Source organism: Hirundo rustica, chromosome 9 (genome assembly GCF_015227805.2).
Source record: "Hirundo rustica isolate bHirRus1 chromosome 9, bHirRus1.pri.v3, whole genome shotgun sequence".
In the NCBI taxonomy this organism is placed as follows: domain Eukaryota; kingdom Metazoa; phylum Chordata; class Aves; order Passeriformes; family Hirundinidae; genus Hirundo; species Hirundo rustica.
The window spans coordinates 23,446,257-23,464,129 of NC_053458.1; the positions used below are offsets into that span (position 1 = coordinate 23,446,257).

Consider the following 17,873-nt stretch of genomic DNA (forward strand, 5'->3'; position numbering starts at 1 on the left):
AGCAAGGCACAATACACAACACGAGCTCCTAACCTGGGGTCATATGTTGACACAAAGAGCTGAACAATTCTCAAAGCTTTAGCTTTGCAGGTGCTGAAAGGAAATGGATCTTGGATCATTTCTTTGGGTTGTGACGCACAGTCCTTCTGACTAAGAAGCTCTTGGCAGATTTCCTTTGGAAGAACATCACTGCTGTGTTTCTAATCTCCCTGCACACCTAAGCCCCATTATGTATAGCCCCTTGTGAGCAATCCTCTTCTGCTGCAAGAAAAGCTCCACTGTGGCTACCAATTTCCTCTTACCTTCCCTACCCACACAGCAGAGTACAAGATGGCAGCTCCAAGCAGCCAGATCCCTCTCCTTTTTTGTCTCCAAGAGAAACAGATCCTCTCCTGCAGACATTTTACTGGCCTACAGCATTTCCCAGAGCCATCTATGCAAATGGCTTCAGCCAAGAAACAAAGCTCTTACACAGAGCCACAAACATTTCACAGCGAGAGGAAACTGGCTGAGAACAATCATGCAAGCATTTTTAAATGGTGCCATCTTATGCAGCAGAGGGAAAAAAACACCGAAGAATCATCCAAGGAAAATATGTGAGACTAAAGGACATAGCGCAGGAAAGGTGCCTTGTAGGAGGAAAGTGAAAGGCATAACTGGAATGTGAGAAAGCAACGTGATATGAGGTTGGTTATTTCATGCCAATGCAAAGAGCACAAGAAACAAGGGAAAGTGAGCCATGAGGGTTCTCCTCAAAACACAGTTTACTGGACTAGTGCTGCTTACAGACTGACACCTAGCCTTGCAGTAGTGGTTCATTCTGAGTAGAGCAATTGTTTTCCTAAATTAAGGTACTGGCCTCTTATAAAGTTCTGCTCAAAGATATTCTCTACTTTTAAACCTCTTTTGATGTGTATGTTTTCTGATGACAAATTCAGTCTACATGCAAGGTCCTGAATATCTATACTGTCCTAGGATCAGAAATACTATTTAGAAATTAATCCTTACAAGTTCATGGCCAAAACAAGAATACACCTCCACGAGTTTCGTAGAGGGAAAAAAATGTACTCAGAGGACAGACTAAAGGACCTGCTCTTTCTTTTCTCATAATATACTTATTCCATGTAGAGAAAAGCTCAGAAATTCTTGATTCTCTTCTGGCACTTGATATATTCTTGCACTAATTACATCTGCCTATGTATCAATGACTTGATCACTTAGCCACATGGCCCATGTCTGCTGATGAGGCTTTCTTACTCATGCCTCCTTAATCTCCCTTAATCTCTTCTAATCATAGCCTCTTTGATGATATAATTAAGAGACTACTAGTGTTGATGATGCTTTCAAGAATACTTGAACTGGCTAAAGCAGCATAATTTTGGTTCTTGGACAGCCAAGTTGCTCACTTTCATCTGTTGATATCACAAAAAGTCATAGTGTGTGGAGGGCTTGGAGGCAGAACCAACTCAGTGAAAGTCTCTTTAACTGCCCTGATGATGCCAGCATGAGGCTATGTTGTTCTCGCAGCACTTAAATATTAAAAAAAAAAAAAAAAAAAAAAAAAAAAAAAAAAAAAAAAAAAAAAAAAAAAAAATTAAAACCTGCAATCAAAGCTGGATGGCTTTAGGTATACCTCAAAAATCAAACCTGACATTTTGTGGTAAGGAACAACTAACATTTCACACACACACCCACTCCTGATAGCTAAACCAGACAATCAGGGCTCTAATCTTATTTATATGCAGAAGAGCATTATGTAGTCAAGGAAGCCTCTTGGTAGAATGAGTGCAAACTACTATACCGTTTCAAAGTATGTTGGCTTGGTTTATTGTCACCTATTCTGAGTGTTATGTGCACCCTGAATAACTAATGTAGATTTCTGAGTGTGTCAAAATATACCAAAATAGAAGTTATAAATGGTCTCAACTTTCTTCACTGTATGTTTCTTATATACACACACCAAAGTAAAATCACAGAAAAAAAAAAAATTACGTCACAATTTTTAAGTGCATAATTTTCTGTATTTTTCTATGCTTATCTTTATGCCCCATTAGCAATGTTTTGTGCAGCATTACTCCTGCACTGACACTGTGGTGAGTCAGATCACACTGTGATCATGGGTCTGCACAGTTGTCTCCTCCCTTGATCTAGGGCACAGATTTATTTGGTCCAGGCAGTAGCAGCCAAGTAGTTATATTTGAGAAGTTCTACTTCATTATATTTTCTGTTTAGGAAATCTCTTCCTCTCTCTCACCTAAGAATTTCTACCCAGACATATTTCTAGATCCAATATACGTACACAAGCTTATTTATTATATGAAGTGGTAACAAGATCTATGTTGCCTTTAGAAAAGTTGACTGCGTTGATTTGACACAGCCTAGTTTTTTGGTAGTGGGTGCATCACCACAGGGGGAGCTCCTGTGAGAAGCTACTAGAAGCTTCCACCATGTCCGACAGAGAGCCCATCTCTGATGGCTCTGGAGATGGATACGCTGCTGGCCCAATTAGAGAGGTTGGTAACACCTCTGTGATGACAGGTTTAAGAAGAAAATCAAACCAGCACGCGCACAGTATTTTTTTCCAGGGCTGGCGAAGCGCCGCCGCCGGGGCCGTCGCCGGTGCAGCACGTGGCAATGCAGCGCGGCCATCTCGGGGCGGCCCGCGGCGAGCCCCGCCTGCCCGGCCACCCGCAGCCAGCCGTGCTCCGGCAGAAGGGCAGGGCCGGCGGCTTCCAAAGTGGAGCAGCCTAAGAGAGACTGCACCCCATAGATATGTGACCCATGCTACAGCAGCTTTGGGATGACTGCCCATGGGAGGGACCCCACAGCATAGCAGAGAAAAGACTCCTCTCCCTGAGCGAACAGAAAAAGATCTCAGGTGATGAACTGACCCAAACCACCATGCGTTGTCTCCCTGAGCTGTCAGTGGGAAGGAGGGAGGGGCTGGAAGGAAAAAAGGTATTTTAAAGGCTTAATTTACTTCTCATTATCCTCCTCTGACTCTTTTAATAATAAATTTACTTTATACCTTTAAATTTGAACCTGTTTTGCCCTTAGAATGTTTTCTCGCAATCCTCATCTCAATTCGTAAGCCTTTCATTATTTTTTTCCCCCCCTATCCTCTGCTCAGCTGATAGGGTGAGGAAATTACTTTTGTGAGTGCCTGGCTTTTGGCTAGTGTTAAACCACAACAGTGACCTATAGAAATCTAAGTTGTACTCCTAATGTTTTTGGTAAATGTAAGTTCTCTGAACAATCTTTTTTTTTTGTTGCATGAATAAATATGTTTGCCTTTCACTGTGAAGGCAGAGCAGCTTAACTAAAAGATGTACAACAATGTTTTTAATCATTGCTGGAAGCAAATGGGAAGACTAGAAAATGTGACTAGAAAATTACTTTCCTTATTTTCTTCTCCCTGGCTCCAATACAGGGCAGCAAGGGGGCTGGCAAGCTCTGAACATCTACAAACATTACACAGTTAAACACCTCTTGCAAATTTCCTGAGCTGGAAGCACTACAGAGAAACCTGCAGGACTTTCTGTTTAGCCCTGTGCACAATCATACAAAGGGAAGAAAGATGTAAACGTATTTTTTAGAAGACAGTACAGAGGATGAAGTTAGGAAATCAAAGGAGGGTCATTCAGGCATCACAAGAAAACTGGAGTTCTCCCATTCCCAAGGACATCCACACCTGATGCTCTTAGACACAAATTAACACGGACACTGATATCAAAACTAAATGGATTAAAAGAAAAGGAGCCTTGCCAAATTCACACAGCCAATATTAATGCAAAGGATTAGAGATAGAAACTTAACTGTCATCTCAGTCTGTGCCTGGGAAAATCATTATTAATTATAAAATATGTCTCCAGTTCTGGGTCCCTCAGTTTAGGAAGGATGTTGAGACACTTGAGCATGTTCAGAGCAGGCAACGAGGCTGGTGACCGGCTTGGAACACAAACCCTGTGAGGAACAACTGAGGGAGCTGGGGTTGTTTATTCTGGAGAAAAGGAGACTCAGAGGTGACCTCATCACTCTCTACAACTTGCTGAAGGGTGGCTGTAACCAGCTGGGGGTCAGTCTCTTCTTGCAGACAGCCACTGACAGAGCAAGAGGACATAGTCTTAAGTTGCACTCAGGGAAGTTTAGTCTAGATATTAGGAAAAAATTCTTTACTGGAGGAGTGATTGGGCACTGAAATTGTCTGCCCAGGGAGGTGGAGGAGTCATGGTCCCTGGATGTGTTAGAGAAAGACTGGATATGGCACTTGGTGCCATGGTTTAGTTGATGAGGAGGTGTTAGGTCATAGGTTGGACTTGATTTCAAAGGTTCTTTTCAACCTGGTAAAGTCTGTGTGATTCTGTGGTTGACATCCCTGACCAAAACAGCCTTATTGCAGCACATCTGTACACTGGATGAATTCCTAAGGGAACAGAAGCACTTTGGACCATATTTGTCTTCCTCCCTTCCTTTAACAAAACACCCCAACTCAGACGGGGTAATGTCTTACTCAGAGTATAAAGTTACCACTTCCAGTAGGTCTGCTTCCCACTCCATGAGAGATACTAACAAGTCAAAAAGAGACACACAACAGTTCAAACTCACAGGAGAGATTTCCACCTGATGTGAAATGTCACAGCTCCATCGACTTCCAATACAGCTATGCCACCGTATCCTGGCTGAGGATGTGGTCTGCAGGCCTTGAGCTCTGCAGCCGGATAACTAATCTTTCAGACAAAGCTTTAATGACATCCCTTAGGTTTGCACTGGAGAGGATATGAAAATAGCAGCCTGAAAGCCAGAGGAAATCCATGCTTTTACAAGCATGAATTCATAGGAGAATGGCTGAAATGAAATGCTGAGTTCTGAACAGATCCTTCCGTCAGCAACAATACCACTTGGAACACGCTACAAGACCAGCTCCTCCAGGGCTCCTGCCAGGAAAGACTGGAGAGTGAGAAACACAGGGGTGGAAGGAGAGCATTTTCAGAGACCTTATTTCTCAAGAAGAATAAGACATGAAAAGGAAAATGGATTATATGTCAAAACAGCGCTGTAAACATAAAAGGGTAAGAGATACAGCCCTATGAATAGGTAAGATGTTAAGAAATTTAGGAAAGTATATGCTGGGCCTACTTAAAGAGCACCTTAAAAGTAGAGTTGTCAATCAGGAAAAAAGAGACACACTCAAAAATAAAATGTTTATGTATATTGTTGTTAAAGCCTGAAATTATCTAAGAACATTTTCAGGCAAATAATCATGGAGGAAAGAAAATACATACATTTTCTCAGGTTTTATTGTGCTCAACTTTGGTACAACTTGCTTAACTGTTCCACATGTGGGGTCAGTTTAGCACCAGCCCCATGAAACTTGGGTGCTTTAGGTAAAAGGAGGCTGAGACATGAAGAAGTCTACAAATGTACCAAGGTGCAGGCATATTTAGACAGAATATGCTATAACTAAGAGACAATACTGGGCCATGAAAATAATTGCTGTACACTGGCCATTACATTTAGAGTTGAAATCAGGTTTTTGATGATGTGAGGAGAAAAATCCCAGAACTGTCTTCCACTTGGGGTATCAGAAAGAAAATCTTCCCTGCTTTAAAAATGGAGTTGTTTACATTTTTGGAAAGGAGCATATAAATAAGGGACCTGCAAAATTATAAGATTTGCTACTGTTTCAAGGGAAAGAATTTGATGATCCAAAACTGATTTCTATTGTATAGGGCTCAGAAGAAAGGCTAAGAGCTGTAAGTCAAATAAAATAAGTCCTACAAGCTCTATTTCATAGGTTCAAGGAGCCTAGGTTGTCACTTGATACATTTATTTCACTTTACTACTTGCATTTGCATGGTCAAATCCATGCCTTTACAAACAGTATAATGATGGGAACTGTGAGCATCCCAAGGAAGCTTCTGCTAATCAGAATCCTGTATTTCCCTTTTTGTGGTTCAACACACATTTTACTAGAAGATTTGTTGAATCCTAGAAAGAAAGGAAAGGAACTTTAAAAGATAAGGCTGCAGAAAATGTGTTACTCTGTCAATCCTCTAGTTCCTTAATCAACCCAAATGTGCAGCCCTTGATGACTGGGCACTTTCATTCCTGTATGATGAGGCAGGAAAAATGCACAGTAGATGCCTCTTGGAGCACAAATTGCAGTGCAGTTTCAGTGCTGTAGCTTCAGAAAACTCAGCAGGTTGCTAAGTCAGTCTGGTAGAAAAAATTTAGGGTGGAAAAGATCTTTAAGATCATCAAGTCCAATCATTAATCCAGCGCTGCCAAGTTCACCACTAACCCACGGCCCCAAGTGCCACATCTCCACATATTTTAAATATCTCCAGGGCTGGTGACTCCGCCATTTCCCTGGGCAGCCTGTTCTGTTAGACTGGTTTCCAATGGATGTTTGACTGGCGGTACAATTCAGTCAGAACCATAGAAAACAGAAAGAAATGTTGCCATTTCAGTTAAAAAGAATTTTTTTGAAGAAACACTGGTCATTCTTGAGTATCTATATCTTAGTTCAGCTGAACATTAAATTCCTCCAAGAACAGTTTTGAATTCCACGGTAAATGTGACACAAATACTAAGCACAAAAAAACATTTAGAGGTGCCTGGCATAGAGACTAATACACGTAGCCTCAGCTCTAACCCTAATGATGCTTCAACCACAATCTCCACAATCATAGAATCCCTGGTTGGATATTTGTCTCTCTTGTAAACTTATACAGGTTTGCTGTGCTCTCTTAAGTAAAACTATTACTAATTAAGATAATTGAATTTAAGGTGAGTTTTTGTACTTCTCTTTAAGTGTATCTGGGTTTACTTGGAATAAATTAGTCAAACACTTAAAATTAATAAATTTGAGAAAGTTATATATATGTCTAATTGATTAAAAACACAATTACTACTTAAATTAAAGTACAGGAATTTAGTTTAATAAAATATTTATAAATGCTGATCTTTAACCTCTTCTGATTCTTCTGTCCAAAACCATCATAGCTTGTTTTTATCCTTAACCAGAGGTGTGTTTGGTTTTTATCTATGACCAATATAATGTCTCTAATGTAACGTGGCAAATGCAAACGCTTCTGTGAAGATGTAAGGACTTAAAACAACTCTGGCATCTTACTACAATTTAAGGCCCAAATTCTGAAAGAATGCTTAAAGGGAATTCTTCAGTGATTTGGTAAATGAGATTGGAAAAGATACTCAGAACCTTGTTTTGGGAAGAAAAGCTCATGGCACAGGGTTATGCTCACACAGAGACTCTTCCTGGCATTCAGGAGAAAGAGTCCTTCCTAACAGTGCCAGCTGTTGCCTGCCAGTCATCCCATGTTTTCAACCGATGTGTCTTAAATCCATAAAAATTCTTATTTTCTGAAAAACATCACCAGATCATTTCTCTCAACATTTAATATAATGGCACACATGATAGAATAGTAATATAAGCAATTCTATGGTAAAATGAATTATTTACACAATTAATTGCTGAAGTCACATGGTTCCTTCATTTTCAAAACACCAGAGAAGTGCTAAATCAAGTCAGGCACATCCTTGCTGGAATTTTTCTAATGTTCTGACTGGTGGGAAAATGTTTGATACCTGTTTGACACCTCAGAGAAGAGAATGAGTACAAGATAAAGGATATGGGATGGAAGTGTGAGGAGCCACAAATGAGACCTTGAGACACAGAGAATGAGATGGAGATACTGGGAAGTCTGGCCGCTCAGGGCTCTGCAGTGAAGTCACACAGCAACTGTGTGCTGGATTTGGGTCAAACGAGACACACCCCTCGCTTTTCATGGGCTCCTGAAGGCATCTGACCCAGCATCCACAGCTGAGGCTGGAGCCTCACTCCAGACCTGCACTGAAGGTTGCCTCCAGACAACCACAGGAGCACAGCATCAAACAAGGAAAAGACAAAGTCAGAAAGTCTCAATCAAAATCTAGATGAAAATGCCAGAAGAGGACAAGAGAATTCTAGGCAAAAGTTACTGGATATATTGCAGCAAAAATGGGGAGCCTTGGTTGTTGGAGTTCTCCACAGATTAATCTGTTCCCAGTCTCTATACCTGCTCCCACTGCATACCTTTTAAAAATGAAACAAAAACTTACCCCGGAAGAAAATTCAATGTTCAACTTTTACAGCAGGGAGCTTTCCTCAGTCACACTCCTGGGGTATTTTGATTGTAGAGGAGCCAGATCAATAACATCAACCTCAACTGTTTTATTCACTGCAAAGCAGCAGGAGAAAGCTAAGGGGAAGAGGCAGAATTTATGTTACAACATTTGCCAAGCAGGAAAGTTCTCTACAAACATTTAACCCAAGAGCAAAAATCAGGATTTTGACTTTCAGTTTTCCTTTTTCTCACACTTGAAAAGAGTGAAAGAATCACTTTTGTATCTGCAAAGTGTTAGCAATGTTTGTCAATAGCAATTCTAAAGCTTGTGGAGAGCTCTTTATTAATGTGCTGCTTCCTAGTATTGTTACTCCTCAATTCTGGTGAGAGACAGTGCAGCCTATGAGCAGATACAGAATGGAAATTGTCCTCGTTCATTAAGTTGTATGAAAAATCACCCATTAGGTAAATAGCCACCTTAGCCACAATTTTTAGGGGAAGTTAGGATTATCACATCCAAGGCAATGGATGGAAGACAAACTGGTGTTTTTAGTGATCTCTCAGAATTAACAAAAGAACTCCTTTTATGACCAGGTGACCCACCTGGTGGATGCAGGAAGGGCTGTGGATGTTGTCTACCTGGATTTCAGCAAGGCTTTTGGCACTGTCTCCCACAGGACACTCCTGGATAAGCTGGCAGCCCGTGGCGTGGACAGGAGCACCCTTTGCTGGGTTAGGAACTGCCTGGATGGCCGGGCACAGAGAGTGGTGGTGAGCGGTGCTGCATCCAGCTGGGGCCAGGCACCAGTGGTGTCCCTCAGGGGTCTGTGCTGGGGCCAGCTCTGTTCAATAGTTTTATTGATGACATGGATGAGGGTATTGAATCTTTCATTAGTAAATTTGCAGAGGACACTAAGTTGGGAGCGTGTGTCAATCTGCTGGAAGGTAGGAGGGTTCTGCAGAGAGACCTGGAATGGTTGGATGGACGGGCAGCACCCAATAAGATGGAGTTTAACAAGTCCTAGTGCCAAGTCCTGCATTTTGGCCACAACAACCCCTGCAGTGCCACAGGCTGGGGACAGAGTGGCTGGACAGTGCCCAGGAGGAAAGGGACCTGGGGGTACAGGTGACAGCAGCTGAGCATGAGCCAGCAGCGTGCCCAGGTGGCCAAGAGGGCCAGTGGCATCCTGGCCTGGATCAGGAATGGTGTGGCCAGCAGGAGCAGGGAGGTCATTCTTCCCCTGTACTGGGCACTGGTGAGGCCACACCTCGAGTGCTGTGTCCAGTTCTGGGCCCCTCAGTTTCGGAAGGACGTTGAGACCCTTGAGCACATCCAGGTGAAGGGCTTGAAACACAAACCCTGTGAGGAACGGCTGAGGGAGCTGGGGTTGTTTACCCTGGAGAAAAGGAGACTCAGAGGTGACCTCATCACTCTCTACAGCCTCATGGAAGGTGGCTGCAGTCACGTGGGGGTCAGTATTTTCTCCCAAATAACCACTGACAGAACAAGAGGATACAGTCTTAAGCTGCACCAAGTGAAGTTTAGGCTAAACATCAGAAAAAAAAAATCCTTCACTGAAGGAGTGATTGCACAATGGAATCGTCTGCTAAGGGAGGTGGAGGAGTCATGGTCCCTGGACATATTAAAAAAAAAGACTGGATGTGGCAGTCAGTGCCATGGTTTAGTTGATGAGGAGGTGTTAGGTCACAGGTTGGACTTGATGATGTCAAAGACCTTTTCCAGCCTAGTTCATTCTGTGGTTCATTCTGTGAATCAATCCAAAGCAAGAACAGGAGACTGAAAGGGTCAGAAATAATTTTACCGGTTCTATATTCCATGAAGTTAAATCTGAGTAGCTCAGAATGAGCTGGCTGCAGATGACTCCTATGAAACTTCAATACATTCAGTACTTTCGGTCAAAATATCTTCAGGCATGGATTAAATACAAACACAGGTATATATATCATTTAAGTTTGCCTTTAATATTCTATATTGCTTCCATGCTCCCATATTATTGCACTGAAAGAATTTGCAGTCTGTCTGTATAATACCTGTGAAAGACCTTGAGAAAGCCACAATAATAGGAAATTTTATGCCTCAATATTAACTATAAATCAATGCACAGAAGAGAGACATTTTCTAGTATTAAGAAGTGGGCACAGAAGCATGACTTAAGCAGGAACCAAATGAAGAGGATGAAAGTTATAATGGTGCTCCATAATCAACACAGCTGTGCAATAATTTGATTTTCATTATAATGACGCTATTTAGACATGCCCTGCATATTGAAGATTGAGCACAGTACATAATTATTGATTAGTTATAACCCATTTGTATTTTATGTTTATTTCATCTGACAATAATTATCATACATTTGCACTAATTACTTCATCACCTTTTATTGCTGGAGCTGAAAGGTAACTAATAGAAAAAGCAAGAAGGGAACTAAGAAAAGCAGAAGGCCCTCTGAAGCAGTAATATTATTTGCAATGTAATACTAGAGTGATGTGGTTTGCTTTTTTATTTTTGTTAACACAAATAGGGGCAAATTATTTTCTAGCTAAAATTTACTTGGAATTATTAGTAAATTGCTCTCTAAAGCACACCAAAGTGAAATTCAGCAAATATACTGATGAGATGACTATTGACCTATCATTAAGTGTTAATGTTAACAGTCTGCAAAATCACTGGCCATTTCGGAAGACGATTTAGAAATTGTGCAAAAGATTGCCTGTCTTTGGAAGCAAGCTCTTACGCTACAGATCTCATGCAACAGTGCATTGAAAACTCCATGAAATGCAGCTGTATGCATTTTGTGAACAGTAGTTTGTTCCCTGTGCAGAAATGAGAAAGCTCATGTTTTTCCTGCTGGATGTCTTCCTCAGCCCATAACGCAATGGCTGCGCAGGACCGGCAGGGACGGCCTGTGCGTGGTGCAGGCAGCACGCAGCCAGAGCCACCTGAGGCAGAGGCCAGGGAAGCAGACACACAGAACTGCTGCTGGGCTTCGGCCAGGGCTGCAACGCACTGAACAGAAACACTCATGGCCGCTGCTTGCAGAGTCTCCGCCTGTAACTGCGTGGCACTGCTGTTTTGTGTAGCAGTACCCACTGGCCTACACGTTTGCTGGAGATGATGCCTTAAGTTTTAGCTTTCATGTTTTCCAGATTCTGTGCTGCCTAGGGGTGTCGTTCTGAGCCTCACATTAAGTGTTAGTCAGCTCCCTTCCCAGAGTAGGTAGACAAAACAAATCCTTTTCCTCCTGAAGACCAAGGACAACTTTCAGGCCTAAAAGCATAAACAATAGTGGACCAAAGAGAGAAACAAGAAGGATGGGACCTCACAACCTGAAGCTGTAGTTGAACAATTAAACCCTAATGTGCAAATAGACCAAAACTTATGAAAGTGTGAGAGCTCGTGACCCACCATCCATTTTGTGACCATTTTAAGTCCACCCTGGGTGTAGCCCTGGTCAGGCTCTTGTCCTGCCCCAGGTGTACTCTAAAGGCCTTTCAATAAACATCTACTTTAGCTCTAGCTCTGTCCAGTTTTTGTTTCAGGTCAGCCTTCAGAGGATCAGAGACACATGGAATGCTCCATTGCACCTTGGGAATGCACCAAAAAGGGATCAAGTAAGGCAGTGATAAAAACATTGGAATGTGTATCTATGTACTTGAGCCTTTCCTCTTTGTATACACACACAATGTGCCCATTCCTTAGGAGCGTCCCCAGATGACAGTGAGTTAGACGCTGCTCTCTCTGCTGAGCTCTGCAGGAGTAGGTGAGCAAGGGGAGGCAACAGCAAGGCAAGGGAAGCCAGGTGTGATTCTTGGAGGCAAGGTGAGTGTGCTCTGGTGCATCCAGAGCTCCTGCATGGGGTACTGATGGAGATGGGGGTAGCAGAGCCTTGCCATTATTAATCCCAAGGCCTATGTATATTTAGTCCACAGCTTGCTTCTGTGGGTGTGATCAGATTGTTTCCAAAATGTGAAAGACTCTAAAAACATTCAAAGTTCCTGTACATTACCTTCACGTTCCTGGCTGATAATGGAAACAAACTGCAAAGTTGTGTTTATTTTTCCAAATACATATTTTGCATTTTTTTTTTTAATTTATGTAATATCTTTTGAGAAATCACAGTAAATTGTACCTGTCTTGTTATTTAAGAGAGATTCACACTCAACTGGAAGATGCTGCTATAGTGAATTGAAAGGGAATTTCAAAGCACTGAGTCTGGTGGCTTATGAGTGAACTTAAGGCAGTAGGAAAAGTGGACAAATAAGTTTCATTTTATCCATCTCCCACAGCCCTAGAAAATATTTTCCTACTTTTATATCAGTTTGATTCTCAGCACATCTGTTAGGCAGGTTGTGGTGTGCTTAAACATCGGAAAGCAAACAAATTACAAGAATTTTGTATAAAACCCTAGGCCTCCAGAAACAGCAAGCAATTCTTTTCATGCTTAAATTTGATCTTTAGGAAGCAATAGGATAAACTCTCACAGAACAGCCTGATAACAACAAACAGAACCCTTCAATAAATGGAATTTTGGAGATATGACTCATAGAAATCATACAGCCAAATGCTACTGAATGAATATCAAAACACTTGATATAGCCTCAGAGCAATATAAATCACAAAAATACACACTTTTTTTTTTTTTTTTTTGCCATGTTTACTTTGGCAGCTTCAGCTGATATGAACAAGTCCCTAAGATTAAGTCGCTAAGTTCGCTTCAATAATTTTGTATTTAGGATATTCAAAACCATAGTTATGGTACCTCATTTATTGTGGCTGATGATATACTGGTATTTATTTTAGCACACACAAACAAGGCAGTGATAAATAGATCGCTTACATAAAACAAGAAATGGGACTTCATCATTTGTTTCAGCCCTTGAGTTTTGAATGATGCTGCATATTTTTTACATATATTCACCTCCCTTTTGGCCATTTTTCTCCCTATCAAATAGTGCCTGACAAAAAGCTCCATCTAATACCTGACACTCATTCTTGCTGCACTGATTTCTCACTCTTCTCCCCTGGCAGCTCCCTCTTCACTCTCAGCTCCCCACTAATGATTCCCCCTGTAAATCTGCTGCTGCCCTTGGATGATATCTGGGTACAAGGACATGGCCCACCTCTGAAGAAAGCAGCTGTCCTGCACTGATTTCCCAGGTAAGCAAGGAAGGGATACCAAGTCCAGGATGCATTAAGTGCCTTTTATGCCGAGTGATTTAGGAGTTTACTGGTATCAAAGACAGTAGCTGGCTTATTGCCTGGGCCCTATTTGGCACAGTCTTAATCTTCACCTGCAGCACAAGGTTTAGACAATGTGTTAATAACCCTGTGACTGAGGAATAGTCCCAAAATGGAAGGCAGCTTCTTCCAATAGAATTAGAAACTATAGTTTAGGAAAAAAAATGCCTTTGAAGTTTGCTTAGGACACTGAAGAAATAAAGGTGTTGTTGCTTCCAGTAACTGTTTCTTTTCGATGGAACATGGCTACATTCATGTTTTAGCCATTCATTTTTAATTTTCACATGGGGAACTACCATGGAAACATGAGAAATGTCATTCACTAAAGGAGAAACTAGGGGTACCTAAGCTCCTTAAGTATGTAGATTTCTTAGTGATTTTTATATCCCATGGCAAAGGCTTGCTCCACTCCATCACAACATAAGCAGAACATGCAATGCTGTATAACCATGTTATCAACGTATAATTTCCTGTATTTGCTGTACTCTACTTTTGTAGCCAGACTAGATATGCAGTATAATATTAAATGCTTTCTTATAGGGCATCTTTGTGCTAGAAAATACCAACACAATTCAGCCAAATGTCTAAGAAAAAGAGTTTGCATATTCTTCAGAACTGTCATCAGTCCCCTCGGAGCTGACATTTTCTCCCTGTCTTTCTTTCCACCATGCCAGAAAGAGCCAGTGGGTCACATCCCCACTATGCAAATACAATCACCCTGTTGTAGAGGCTTAATGACAATTAAAGCACATTTTAGCATGACTGACAAACAAATTCTTCCCTTCATGTGATTATAGTCAGGAACTTGATGATCAACACTAGATAGACTTCTGGAGAACGCTTGCCTGATATTAGCTGGGCAAAGTTAAAATATAGACAGCTATTAATGATTTTTTTCATCAGAGAGAATGGCAGAAGCTAAAAGATAATTAAACCTAAGGATAGTTCTTTTCTGTTTCAGAATATCACCCACATGAAATAGAACCACGTTGTGCTAAATGGACACCCAAATACACACTAGAAAACCACCAGAGGTTTACAACATGACAAAGCAGCACAGTGAAGAGAGACCCATTACACTACCACCTTCATTTTTATTTCTGAACACAAAAGTAAAGAGATTAATTGATTCACACCTAACCAAACCAGGAGTTTCTGGCAGTCCTTTCCTAAAAGGGAACTCTCACTGAGCTGTAATTACAAGGTATTTCAGACACAACTGAGAGCTAACATTCATCACTCGCTAAATTAACATTTGTGGCCTTGTCCTGCTTTGTAACAAAACCAAACTGAACTTGGCTGCCTGGAGTGGCTGTGTTAGGTCTTCTGCTGACTTCCTCAGCAACTTTGATTTCCCTCACTAGACTCCCTGAGACAAGAGTTTTGGTGAAAGTGCCATATAGACAAATTTAGTAAGTGAAATTTTTTAAACTGGTGTTTTGTTTTGACATTTACCTATGGAAGATAGTAAGGGAGGCTTTCCACACTTTGTAAATTGGGTTACAGCTTCCAAAAGCATTACCAAATAATCAAAAAATAGTTAGTAACATGGTTGATGGTGAAATGTATAGAGCAAAATACCAATGAGTTTAATATATAATTGAGATATATAGACTGGTATAATAGACTGGTATTTACTATATGAGCAAATATTTCTGCTGTTGAAAACTATAACTACCAAGTAAATTAAACAATAATCTAATTTTGAAGGAAAAAATACCACAGCTGACCTATATGAGGCAGGATGACAGTCAAGGAATTTGTCCAGCTTTAACTTAAATAAAAACAACCATGATACAATACAGGTAAAAATTGCTACACTGCAGTAAAAAAAAAAAATTCTCTCGTACCTTTTTTTAAATTAAAACAAAAACAACAACAACAACAACAAAAAAAACCAGAAAAATAAACACAAATTTAAATTATCTTTTCATCTTTCTTCCCTTGATAATATACAATACATCATTGTTTCTAAACAGTATGACTAACCTGGTACAAACAAGCCTATTCCACAGAAAATCTCCCAGTACTTGTTCTTTCACAAGGAATTTGCATTAGAAGTTCTTATGGAATACATTTACCACCAGTATAATTAAGAACACTACTGAAACATTCCAGAACCCTACGAACCCTGGGCTTTGCCAATACTCCTGAGTTTCCACATCAAACAAAGTATGCATATTAAGGTGCAATGCAAGAGAATAAAGGCACTCCTGTCTTACATTGCTTCCTCTGTCATGTACCAAAAATTGCAAAATCAGTAATAAAAAAAAGCATAAAGCTTAGGTCATTCAATTTACTGAAACAAAGAGGCACAAGGAAGTGCTGTCCAGCAACATCTCAGGCTGTCCTTTTGCCTTCACTGAGATAACTGGGTTTATTTTAATGCAGTTGCAGCCAGTCAGGCCCCCAGGTCTATTAGCAGTTCAGAAACAATCATGTACCCAGCACAAAATTCTTTAAAAAGTTGTAATGAGAATATTGGATTTTTTACTAGAGTTGCAAAGTCAAGCCTACTCTAAATACCTCTATCAAATAAATTGTTATAAATTGTTACTGGAAAAATACCGTAATCCAAGTGGAATTGAATACCAGTTATTCTCCTTGTAAACCTGAATTTTTAAAATGTAATTAAATGAAACCTCAAAACATTTTACAAAGCGAGGCTTTATGGAACTCAATTTGACTTAAGTCATATTAAGCCAGTAGACTTATGCTGATTGCCTCCATTGTCGTACCATGTTCCCATCTGACAGTCTGCTGGACTAAATGTAGTCTAAAACATCCAATCTCCAAAGCTAGCTTGCTATTACAGAATAGAATTAAATAGAATAAAATAGAATATTCACATTTAATTGCACATCATTTTGGCCATTCTATACTCCAGGAGTGACTGTGAATAATCTTTTCCGTGGCCTCGGGGGTAAAAAAACAACAACAACAACAAAGTTTGGAAATTGCCTTTGCCACACATGGGGGATATTCTAACAGATGTGGAGCACTCTCAGACCCACTGTACCTGCAGGATGTAGACAAAGGGTTGCAGAATCTCATTTCATAGACAAAAACAATTGCCATGAGCTTTGCAACTGCCCCTTGTGGTCCACTTCTGTTGGGAAAGAGCCACAGATATATTTTAGGTGAAAATACAGTTTCACATTAAAGTGCGTGTGCATATTGCACATAATCAATACGGAATGTGAGAACCTTGGTCAACTTGGTTAAAATTACTTAAATTAATTTTTCAAAAAATGAATTAAAAAGGTAGTTGTCCAGTTTTCTAACTCCAAAGAAATTCTCTGGAAAATATTAAAGAAACGCTCACATTAGCGTACTCAGGGAATTAGAAACAGGAGGCTTTAGTTTTCTTAAGAATATCTGGGTTCAGTCATTTTAAATATATGGTTACAAAACATTGAAATTTTTTAGTGTCATGCAAAGGCTCTTTTGTTCTTTGACACGATCATTTTAAGAAAATACAAAGGGTTATTTTAATATCATCTGATCATGTCTTTCAGCTTAATGTTCTAGTGAATTTACTTTATCTAGACATAAATAAAAAAGTGAGTCAAATGTTTCTATTGTGGCAGAATGAAAGGAGGTTGTTATCCTTTTAGAAAAGTATTATTCCAACAACAATTAAATACTCCTTTAACCAAAGGAATAACCAAAATGAAGTTAAAAACAACTTCATTATTTAATACTACTTTTGTAGTGAGTAGTAGGTTTTACTTTGAGATTTAGCTGATCATTTCCAATAGATGGGTAAATGATCACTTTTTGCAACTCCTACTAACTGAAAAACATCCTTAATTCGCATAATGCATCACATACTACGTGAAAGTGCAGTTATTGACTGTGCCATTGCAAGTTTGCTGTCCTGTTACATTGTAATTGCTCCTGGGTCATTGCTTTTCAAATATTATTAAAATTTGTAAATAACTGTAGGCAATTCAAAGAATGCACTTAAACCTCCAGAATAATGGGGATAGGTTTATCAACAAAGTGGACTTGAAAGTGTCGAATTGTGTAAGCTGATAGTCTGGGAGCAAAAATATTTAGGTGCAGTAAGACAGCAGAGAAGGTGAATGGATTTTTCTCATAGGTAGCTCTTAGGTTAGATGAAATCGAGAGTGTAAAAAGACATCTTGAGGGTGGGATGATTTTAAAGATGTTACCACACAAAAAGAAAAATGCTAAAAATGAATAAAACTCCATTTTACCATCAGTCTCCAGCCGTCCTTGCCACTGCCTCGTTTGGAGCCAGTACTGTGAGAGCTGACACCAGAGAAGGAAAGGTTCTCTTTGAGCAGTAACAGAACTTCAGCCACTTTGTCAGAATAGACAAAAAGGCATCACTATTCCCAAGAATGCTGGAGAAACTTCATGGTCCTACATGTCTTCACATACAGATTGCACTTGCTAGTCTTATCTCAGCTGCAGTACTACTCCAAATTACTCAGTGAAAAACTGCCAGCAAAAATTTA

At 40.2% G+C, this 17,873-nt stretch overlaps 1 long non-coding RNA gene across 2 annotated transcripts in view; it reads right to left on the reverse strand.

The window, feature by feature from the left end:
- Positions 1–1,222: 1,222 nt before the first annotated feature.
- Positions 1,223–17,873, reverse strand: part of LOC120756650 (uncharacterized) — a 61,860-nt gene continuing 45,209 nt past the window's right edge. The window contains exons 3-4 of one of the 2 annotated variants that reach the window (XR_005702195.2): positions 8,122–8,261; positions 1,223–1,529 (exon numbers count right to left, since the gene is read on the reverse strand). This is a non-coding gene — a long non-coding RNA (uncharacterized LOC120756650). Of the gene's footprint in view, positions 1,530–6,977; positions 7,384–8,121; positions 8,262–17,873 lie in introns of those variants that run through there. The other variant, XR_005702196.2, reaches the window with a different exon arrangement.